Genomic DNA, 11452 nt, shown 5'->3' with positions numbered 1-11452 from the left:
AATACAAAACGTTTAAATAAAAACCAATCCAACTGTTTGTTGGATTGTAAGTCCTGGGGTAGTACTTTTAAAACAAAGATTTTTATGTTTAATTTAGTTTCATAATTGAGTTGTTTTCAGCGGAAAGTGATGGTCTCAGAACGTGTGCAAGATACACTCATAAAAAAAGATGCTGTCTAGAACCTAAAAGGGTTCTTCCACTGTCCCCATAGGAGAACCCTTTGAGGAACCCTTTTTAGTTCCTGGTAGAACCCTTTTTAGTTCCAGGTAGAACCCTTTCCACTTCCTGGTAGAACCCTTTCCACAGAGGGTTCTACAAGGAATCCAAAATATTTCTTCTACCTGGAACCAAAAAGGGTTCTACCCGGAACTAAAAAGGGTTCTACCTGGAACCAAAAAGGGTTCTACCCGGAACTAAAAAGGGTTTCTACCTGGAACCAAAAAGGGTTTCTGGAACTAAAAAGGGTTCTACCTGGAACTAAAAAGGGTTCTCCTAATGGGGACAGCCTAAGAACCCTTTCGGAGTATATAGTTATGCTGCAATCAGGGAAGCCTGTCCACAGATTCCTTACAGAAAGACAGGTTTTTTACAATTCCCTTTTGTTTAGCCAATAACAGACTGTGTTGTTAGAAGGTCTCCTGGGGAGCGTTGCAACCAGCAGGAGGAATGAAGCACTGTGTAACATTACCATTGGATTGCATTCAACTGGAGATCACATGGACCTGTGTGTTAAAGCAACCTGGCAACCAAAAAATAAACATCAGAAAAAAGACGACCACGATTTAAGGTTTGACCCAGGTGCAGACAGTGTTGAAGTGAGTGGCGCAGCAGTCTAAGGCATTGCAGCTCAGTGCTTGAGGCATCACTACAGACACCCTGGTTCAATTCCAGGCTGTATCACAACTGGCCGTGATTGGGGAGTCCCATAGCACAATTGGGCGATGCTGACTTGTCTAGTTAAATAAAGGTTACATTTTTTTATTTTAAAATAGTTACACATTTTATATGGAGTGTACCTCTGTTCTTCATAAGAAATTGATAAGAAATGACCATGTCAGACCATTTTCTTTTAAATACAAGAATACAATAACAGAAATACAATAACAGAAACAAATAGAATAATATTACAATGTGTTTACAATGTGTTTACAATGTGTTTACAATGTGTTTACAATGTGTTTACAATGTGTTTACAACGTGTTTACAACGTGTTTACAATGTGTTTACAATGTGTTTACAATGTGTTTACAACGTGTTTACAATGTGTTTACAATGTGTTTACGTGTTTACAACGTGTTTACAATGTGTTTACAATGTGTTTACAATGTGTTTACAACATGTTTACAACGTGTTTACAACGTGTTTACAATGTGTTTACAACATGTTTACAATGTGTTTACAATGTGTTTACATCGTGTTTACAACGTGTTTACAACGTGTTTACAACGTGTTTACAACGTGTCGGGGTAAATTGCCGCAGTAGATTTGCCGTGGTAAATGAGGAAATGATTGTCAAATAGCTAAACCCGCACTAAGTCTGCTCAACAAGCAAGATGAAACTATTCCAATGATGAAACTGCTGTCCAGCTGCTGAATGTATCATAACAGCCTTTTGGTAACAAGGAGGACTAAAGATAACACCCACATCATCTTGTAGGGAGAGATAATCAGGTGACCAATAATGGTTGTAACGGAGATCAGCCGTGTAGGTGAATATAGCACTCATTGATGGTTTCACGACAGATCAGCTGGCGATCATCTGGTTGCCATCGATGGTTGCCATTGGCCCCTTTATGTCTGGCCAATTAAACGCCGCGATGAGACATAGATACAGAAAGTAAACAGCATGGGTACATTTCTGCGACAACGAAGAGCGGTGAAGCGCGATGCTCAACTTGTCCTCTGTTTTCATGCCCTGGCTACCAGGCTGTGAACAGCGTGAAGCGAACCCGTGCACATGTACAGATTTAGTACTGTGTGTGACTGTCTCGCATCTCTCTCGTCTAAATATCTGTGGTGCTGCTCGTAGCAACGGCGTTTCACAGAGTCTACCTTTAAGGACAATGCAGCCTGTGCTGTGGCAGTTTACTGTACTGAGAGAGTCTACCTTTAAGGACAATGCAGCCTGTGCTGTGGCAGTTTACTGTACTGACAGGATTAATTCAACCTCAGGATTAATTAAACCTCAGGATTAATTCAACCTCAGGATTAATTAACCTCAGGATTAATTCAACCTCAGGATTAATTCAACCTCAGGATTAATTAATCCTCAGGATTAATTCAACCTCAGGATTAATTCAACCTCAGGATTAATTAATCCTCAGGATTAATTCAACCTCAGGATTAATTATGCCTCAAATCAGCATCAATGTGTGATGACGTGATGACAGAATTAGGACCGATGTTGTTTGTGGTATAAACTTGACCTCTGACCCTTACTTCCTGTTTCTCTCCTATCCTGATTGGCTGACAGCTCCCAGCTCCGCCCCCAAGGACCTGACGGTAATCAGTCGTGAGGGGAGACCCAGAGCTATTCTGATTAGCTGGCAACCCCCCATGGAGACTAACGGACGGATCATGGGTAAGAACAGAAGTACTGTTACTGTCTCCACCCTGGACCCTTTATCTAGTCTATAGTACTGTTACTGTCTCCACCCTGGGCCCTTTATCTAGTCTATAGTACTGTCTCCACCCTGGACCCTTTATCTAGTCTATAGTACTGTTACTGTCTCCACCCTGGACCCTTTATCTAGTCTATAGTACTGTCTCCACCCTGGACCCTTTATCTAGTCTATAGTACTGTTACTGTCTACACCCTGGACCCTTTATCTAGTCTATAGTACTGTCTCCACCCTGGACCCTTTATCTAGTCTATAGTACTGTCTCCACCCTGGACCCTTTATCTAGTCTATAGTACTGTCTCCACCCTGGACCCTTTATCTAGTCTATAGTACTGTCTCCACCCTGGACCCTTTATCTAGTCTATAGTACTGTCTCCACCCTGGACCCTTTATCTAGTCTATAGTACTGTCTCCACCCTGGACCCTTTATCTAGTCTATAGTACTGTTACTGTCTCCACCCTGGACCCTTTATCTAGTCTATAGTACTGTTACTGTCTCCACCCTGGACCCTTTATCTAGTCTATAGTACTGTTACTGTCTCCACCCTGGACCCTTTATCTAGTCTATAGTACTGTCTCCACCCTGGACCCTTTATCTAGTCTATAGTACTGTCTCCACCCTGGACCCTTTATCTAGTCTATAGTACTGTTACTGTCTCCACCCTGGACCCTTTATCTAGTCTATAGTACTGTTACTGTCTCCACCCTGGACCCTTTATCTAGTCTATAGTACTGTTACTGTCTCCACCCTGGACCCTTTATCTAGTCTATAGTACTGTCTCCACCCTGGACCCTTTATCTAGTCTATAGTACTGTCTCCACCCTGGACCCTTTATCTAGTCTATAGTACTGTCAGTCTGTCTCCTGGACCCTTTATCTAGTCTATAGTACTGTTACTGTCTCCACCCTGGACCCTTTATCTAGTCTATAGTACTGTTACTGTCTCCCACCCTGGACCCTTTATCTAGTCTATAGTACTGTCTCCACCCTGGACCCTTTATCTAGTCTATAGTACTGTCTCCACCCTGGACCCTTTATCTAGTCTATAGTACTGTCTCCACCCTGGGCCCTTTATCTAGTCTATAGTACTGTCTCCACCCTGGGCCCTTTATCTAGTCTATAGTACTGTCTCCACCCTGGACCCTTTATCTAGTCTACTGTCTCCACCCTGGACCCTTATAGTCTATAGTACTGTACTGTCTCCACCCTGACCCTTTATTAGTCTATAGTGTCTCCACCCTGGACCCTTTATCTAGTCTATAGTACTGTCTACACCCTGGACCCTTTATCTAGTCTATAGTACTGTTACTGTCTCCACCCTGGACCCTTTATCTAGTCTATAGTACTGTACTGTCTCCACCCTGGACCCTTTATCTAGTCTATAGTACTGTCTCTGGACCCTTTATCTAGTCTAGTACTGTACTGTCTCCACCCTGGCCCTTTATCTAGTCTATAGTACTGTCTCCACCCTGGACCCTTTATATAGTCTGGACCCTTTATCTAGTCTATAGTACTGTCTCCACCCTGGGCCCTTTATCTAGTCTAGTAGTACTGTCTCCACCCTGGGCCCTTTATCTAGTCTATAGTACTGTCTCCACCCTGGACCCTTTATCTAGTCTCCACCCTGGACCCTTTATCTAGTCTATAGTACTGTCTCCACCCTGGACCCTTTATCTAGTCTATAGTACTGTCTCTGGACCCTTTATCTAGTCCCTGGGCCCTTTATCTAGTCTATAGTACTGTCTCCACCCTGGGCCCTTTATCTAGTCTATAGTACTGTTACTGTCTCCACCCTGGACCCAAGCACTACCCTCCCCTTCTCCCATAGAAGACCCATAGTCCTCCTGGACCCTTTATCTAGTCTCCCTTCCTCTCCTTCTCCACCTGGGCCCTTTATCCTAGTACTGTTCCTGGGCCCCCTCCACTCTCCCCCTGGACCCAAGCACTTCCCTTCCCTAGAAGACCCTCCTTCCCCCCCCTCCCCCTTCTCCCCCCTCCATTCCTCTTCCTCCCCCCTCCTCTTCCTCCTTCCTCCACCCCCCTCTTTACCCCCCTCTTTTCCTCCCCTATTCCCCCCTCCCCCATCCTCCTCCTCTCCTCTCCACCCTTCTCCTCTCCTCAATGTTGTAAATCAGTCTCCAGTAATGATCCTGATGCCGACTGAAGTCAGACTACGGCCAATAGAGTGCTCCCTGCGGACAGAACTGTGTGTGTGGTAGATGGATGCTGTTTCCTTGTTCCCTGCTCCCCTCACTAACTATGTGGGAACACAGTCAGTCCTTTGGGACACAGTCAGTCAAATACCAGGCTGAATGACCTGTAGGGGATCAGGTTATCTCTGCTCATCGTACTGAATGACCTGGAAGGTATCAGGTTATCTCTGCTCGTCGTACTGAATGACCTGGAAGGTATCAGGTTATCTCTGCTCGTCGTACTGAATGACCTGTAGGGTATCTCTGCTCGTCGTACTGAATGACCTGGAAGGTATCAGGTTATCTCTGCTCGTCGTACTGAATGACCTGGACGGTATCAGGTTATCTCTGCTCATCATACTGAATGACCTGGAAGGTATCAGGTTACCTCTGCTCATCGTACTGAATGACCTGTAGGGTATCTCTGCTCGTCGTACTGAATGACCTGGAAGGTATCAGGTTATCTCTGCTCGTCGTACTGAATGACCTGTAGGTTATCTCTGCTCATCGTACTGAATGACCTGGAAGGTATCAGGTTATCTCTGCTCATTGTACTGAATGACCTGTAGGGTATCTCTGCTCGTCGTACTGAATGACCTGGAAGGTATCAGGTTATCTCTGCTCATCGTACTGAATGACCTGGAAGGTATCAGGTTATCTCTGCTCGTCGTACTGAATGACCTGGAAGGTATCAGGTTATCTCTGCTCGTCATACTGAATGACCTGGAAGGTATCAGGTTATCTCTGCTCATCGTACTGAATGACCTGGAAGGTATCAGGTTATCTCTGCTCATCGTACTGAATGACCTGGAAGGTATCAGGTTATCTCTGCTCATCGTACTGAATGACCTGCAGGTTATCTCTGCTCATCGTACTGAATGACCTGGAAGGTATCAGGTTATCTCTGCTCGTCGTACTGAATGACCTGGAAGGTATCAGGTTATCTCTGCTCGTCGTACTGAATGACCTGGAATGTATCAGGTTATCTCTGCTCATCGTACTGAATGACCTGGAAGGTATCAGGTTATCTCTGCTCGTCGTACTGAATGACCTGGAAGGTATCAGGTTATCTCTGCTTGTCATACTGAATGACCTGGAAGGTATCAGGTTATCTCTGCTCGTCATACTGAATGACCTGGAAGGTATCAGGTTATCTCTGCTCATTGTACTGAATGACCTGTAGGGTATCTCTGCTCGTCGTACTGAATGACCTGGAAGGTATCAGGTTATCTCTGCTCATCGTACTGAATGACCTGGAAGGTATCAGGTTATCTCTGCTCGTCGTACTGAATGACCTGGAAGGTATCAGGTTATCTCTGCTCATCGTACTGAATGACCTGTAGGTTATCTCTGCTCATCGTACTGAATGACCTGGAAGGTATCAGGTTATCTCTGCTCATCGTACTGAATGACCTGGAAGGTATCAGGTTATCTCTGCTCATCGTACTGAATGACCTGGAAGGTTATCTCAGCTTATCTCTGCTGGAAGGTATCAGGTCTGAATGTACTGAATGACCTGGAATGTATCAGGTTATCTCTGCTCGTTGTACTGAATGACCTGGAAGGTATCAGGTTATCTCTGCTCATCGTACTGAATGACCTGTAGGGTATCTCTGCTCATCGTACTGAATGACCTGGAAGGTATCAGGTTATCTCTGCTCGTCGTACTGAATGACCTGGAATGTATCAGGTTATCTCTGCTCATCAACCTGATACCTTCCAGGTCATTCAGTACATCTCTGCTCATTCATTTGTTGTGTTCCACATATTCTCTCCTGGGGTATAATGTCTCTAGTGATTTTACTTGTAAACAATGAAAATAACACTGATTGTGAACTACATGACTCCGCTACCTGTTGATTCTGTGACTCTGAAGACTACATGACTCAGCTACCATGATGACTCAGCTACCTGTTGATTATGTTGTGATGTAGAGGTCTGAAGACTTCATGACTCAGCTACCTGTTGTGATGTAGAGGTCTGTAGACTACATGACTCAGCTACCTGTTGATTCTGTTGTGATGTAGAGGTCTGTAGACTACATGATTCAGCTACCTGTTGATTCTGTTGTGATGTAGACTACATGACTCAGCTACCTGTTGATTCTGTTGTGATGTAGACTACATGACTCAGCTACCTGTTGATTCTGTAGACTGTAGACTACATGACTCAGCTACCTGTTGATTCTGTCGATGGTAGACTACATGATTCAGCTACCTGTTGATTCTGTAGACTGTAGACTACATGACTCAGCTACCTGTTGATTCTGTCGACTGTAGACTACATGACTCAGCTACCTGTTGATTCTGTTGTGATGTAGAGGTCTGTAGACTACATGACTCAGCTACCTGTTGATTCTGTAGACTGTAGACTACATGACTCAGCTACCTGTTGATTCTGTAGACTGTAGACTACATGACTCAGCTACCTGTTGATTCTGTTGTGATGTCAGCTACCTGTTGTCTGTTGTGACTACATGACTCAGCTACCTGTTGATTCTGTAGACTGTAGACTACATGACTCAGCTACCTGTTGATTCTGTAGACTGTAGACTACATGACTCAGCTACCTGTTGATTCTGTTGTGATGTAGAGGTCTGTAGACTACATGACTCAGCTACCTGTTGATTCTGTTGTGATGTAGAGGTCTGTAGACTACATGACTCAGCCTTTGTGCAATAGAATGACGTAATGTTCCCTGGAACATGACTAAGAGCATAAAATTAAAAAGATAAGTAAACCAAAACAGTTGTTGCAGCGGGTGTGTTGTCTTTGTGACCTGCCAGGCTACATCTTATTCTACATTGAACAAAACTCTAGCCTGGTCACAGATCTGTTTTGTGCTGTCTTGTCAACTCCTATAGTAATTGTCAAAGGTTGTTACTTAGACTCTCTCTGTGTTGTTATCTTTCTAACACACCGGCTATATCATGTACTACCCCTGGATAAGAACATGCCTATAGATGACTGGGTAACTGTTAGGGTTAATCAGTTTTCCTCTGTGTGTTGTTTCTCTACCAGGCTATATCCTGTATTACACCCTGGATAAGAACATGCCTATAGATGACTGGGTAACTGTGAGAGTTAATCAGTCTTCCTCTGTGTGTTGACCCACCAGGTGATGGACCTGAACCTGGATAAGAACATGCCTTAGATGACTGGGCTAAGAATGCCAGTGGAGAGTGGACCCCCAGGTGATGGACCTGAACCCCATCCACTTCAGGATCCAGGCTAAGAACAAAGACCCCATCCACTTCAGGACGAACAAGCCTAGGTAGTTACGGTTAACCTTCCTCACAGTTGCTTTCAGCCTATCGTTAACCTTCCTCACAGTTACTTTCAGCCTATCGTTAACCTTCCTCACAGTTACTTTCAGCCTATCGTTAACCTTCCTCACAGTTACTTTCAGCCTAGGCTTTCAGCCTATCGTTAACCTTCCTCACAGTTACTTTCAGCCTATCGTTAACCTTCCTCACAGTTACTTTCAGCCTATCGTTAACCTTCCTCACAGTTACTTTCAGCCTATCGTTAACCTTCCTCACAGTTACTTTCAGCCTATCGTTAACCTTCCTCACAGTTGCTTTCAGCCTATCGTTAACCTTTCTCACAGTTGCTTTCAGCCTACCAGTTAACTACCTTTTTCTGTCATCCTCAAATCCAGTCCTGATTCCCAGTTGGAGGAGTCTCTCACTAATTATATCCTCTTGGTTCTGGCCATCCTCCTACCAGGATTTATTTATGGTTCCATCCACACCTGTTATTCCCAGCTAGCCTCTGACATGATTTCCTTCCACACATCATGTTTTGCTTGTAAATAAACAATCAATAATATTGGCCACGCTTGGTACTTTGGTGTTACTCAGAAGTCTTGCGGTGTAGTTTACAGTGCCTTCAGAACCTATTCATAGTATTCATAATTAACCAGTTCCACATTTTGTTGTGTTACAACCTGATTTCAAAATGGATTTGATAAAACATTTTCTCACCCATCTTCACAATACCCGATAATGACAAAGTGAAAACATGATTTTAGAAGTGTTTGCAAATGTTTTTTGAAAAATTAAATACAGAAAATATCTAATTTATATAAGTATTCACAGCCCTGAGTCAATACTTTTGTAGAAGCATCTTTGTCAGCGATTACAGCCGTGAGTCTTTCTGGGTAAGTCTCTAAGAGCTTTCCACTCCTAGATTGTACAACATCTTTGTCAGCGATTACAGCCTTTCTGGGTAAGTCTCTCAGAGCTGTGAGTCTTTCTGGGTAAGTCTCTCAGAGCTGTGAGTCTTTCTGGGTAAGTCTCTAAGAGCTGTGAGTCTTTCTGGGTAAGTCTCTCAGAGCTGTGAGTCTTTCTGGGTAAGTCTCTCAGAGCTGTGAGTCTTTCTGTGTATGTCTCTCAGAGCTGTGAGTCTTTCTGGGTAAGTCTCTAAGAGCTTTCCACTCCTAGATTGTACAACATCTTTGTCAGCGATTACAGCCTTTCTGGGTAAGTCTCTCAGAGCTGTGAGTCTTTCTGGGTAAGTCTCTCAGAGCTGTGAGTCTTTCTGTGTAAGTCTCTCAGAGCTGTGAGTCTTTCTGGGTAAGTCTCTCAGATCAGAGCGTTCCACTCCTGGATTGTACAACATTTGCCCATTATAATCTCTGTCGAATGGATTGTTGATCATTGCTAGAGAATCATATTCATATTCAGGTCTTGCCAAAGATTTTCAAGTGGATTTCAGTTAAAACTGTTACTCAGCCACCCAGGCACAATCACTGTCTTCTTGGTAAGCAACTCCAGTGTATATGTGCCCTTGTGTTGTAGGTTATTGTCCTGCTGAAAGGTGAATTCATCTCCCAGTGTCTGGTGGAAAGCAGACTGAACCAGGTTTTCTACTAGGATTTAGCCTGTACTTAACTCCATTCCGTTTATTTTTTTTCCTGACAAACTCCCCAGTCCTTAATAATTACAAGCATACCCATAACATGATGCAGTCACTACTATGCTTGAAAATATGGAGAATGATTCTCAGTAATGTGTTGTAATGGATTTGCCCCAAACATAACACATTGTATTTAGGACAAAAAACGTAATTGCTTTGCCACATTTTTTTGCAGTATTACTTTAGTTCTATTGGAATATTTGTATTCTGTACAGACGTCCTTCTTCTCACTCTGTCCTTTAGGTTAGTATTGTGGAGTAACTACAATGTTGTTGATCCATCCTCACTTTTCATCTATCAAAGCCATTAAACTGTAACTGTTTTTAAGTCACCATTGGCCTCATTGTGAAAACTCTGAGCGGTTTCCTTCCTCTCCGGCAACTGAGTTAGGAAGGACACCTGTATCTTTGTAATGACTGGGTGAATTTATACACCATCCAAAGTGTAATTGATAACTTCACCATGCTCAAATGGATATTCAATGTCTGCTTTTGTAAAAAAAAAAATCTACCAATAGGTGCCCTTCTTTATGAGGAATTGGAAAACCTCCCTGATCTTTGTGGTTGAATCTGTGTTTGAAATTCACTATTGGACTGAGGGACCTTACAGATAATTGTATGTGTGGGTGTACAGAGGTAGTCATGTTAAACACTATTATTGCATGCAACTTGTGTGACTTGTGTTAAGCAAAGTATTACTCCTGAACTTATTTAGGCTTGACATAACAAATGGGGTTAAATAATTATTACCTCAAAACATTTCAGCTTTTAATTCCACTTTGATGTTATGGGGTATTCTGTGTAGGCTAATGACAATAAAATCTAAATGTAATCAATTTTAAATTCATGCTGTAACACAACAAAATGTGGAAAATCTCAAAGACTGAATAATTTCTGAAGTTAGATCCAGTTGCGTTAGCACACTGTTTGTCTTCATCACTGTAGGTCAATGGAAACGAGCTAACGCTATGCTAATGCTACTTCATCCCTGTAGGTCAAAAGAAATGAGCTAACGCTGTGCTAATGCTAATTCATCACTGTAGGTTAAGGGGAACGAGCTAACGCTGTGCTAATGCGACTTCATCACTGTAGGTTAAGGGAAAAAGTGCTAATGCGACTTCATCACTGTAGGTTAAGGGAAAAAGTGCTAATGCTACTTTATAACTGTAGGTCAAGGGAAACGGGCCAATGCTGTGCTTATGCTACAACATCACTGTAGGCTAAGGGAAACAAGCTAACGCTGTGCTAATGCTACTTCATCACTGTAGGTCAAGGGAAACGAGCTAACGCTAAGTAGCGTCTCCCCTGCTAATATAGTCCTGCAGGAGAACATGGATTAATGTGCTGTTTAGCATCTGTTGCACACAGTGAACAGTGAATGCGGAGGTGCCAGGTGGATCTGTCACGCTCTGACCTTAGATATCTCTGTTTTTCTTTATATTTTGGTCAGGTCAGGGTGTGACGAGGATGGGTATGCTAGTTTTTGTATTGTGTAAGGTTTTTGTATGTCTAAGGTTTTGTAGGTCTAGGTAATTTGTTTGTTTATGGTGGCCTGATATGGTTCCCAATCAGAGGCAGCTTTTTATCGTTGTCTCTGATTGGATCATATTTAGGTAGCCATTTTCCCTTTTGTGTTGGCTGGTTCTTGTCCTATGTTTAGTTGCCTGTCTGTACTATCCATATAGCTTCACGGTTCGTTTTGTTATTTAGTTGGTTTGTT

The 11452-nt window shown here is 43.0% G+C and overlaps 1 long non-coding RNA gene across 1 annotated transcript in view; it reads left to right on the top strand.

Moving 5' to 3' along the window:
• LOC123989563 overlaps nt 1–7895 on the top strand; it is a 13034-nt gene extending 5139 nt beyond the window's left edge. The window contains exons 2-3 of the long non-coding RNA XR_006830567.1: nt 2475–2582; nt 7835–7895. This is a non-coding gene — a long non-coding RNA (uncharacterized LOC123989563). The remainder of the gene's footprint in view (nt 1–2474; nt 2583–7834) is intronic.
• The last annotated feature ends 3557 nt before the right edge of the window (nt 7896–11452 follow it).

Source organism: Oncorhynchus gorbuscha, linkage group LG11 (assembly GCF_021184085.1).
Source record: "Oncorhynchus gorbuscha isolate QuinsamMale2020 ecotype Even-year linkage group LG11, OgorEven_v1.0, whole genome shotgun sequence".
In the NCBI taxonomy this organism is placed as follows: domain Eukaryota; kingdom Metazoa; phylum Chordata; class Actinopteri; order Salmoniformes; family Salmonidae; genus Oncorhynchus; species Oncorhynchus gorbuscha.
Note: the sequence above shows the minus strand (reverse complement) of the source record. Positions and strands in the feature narration are given on the sequence as shown.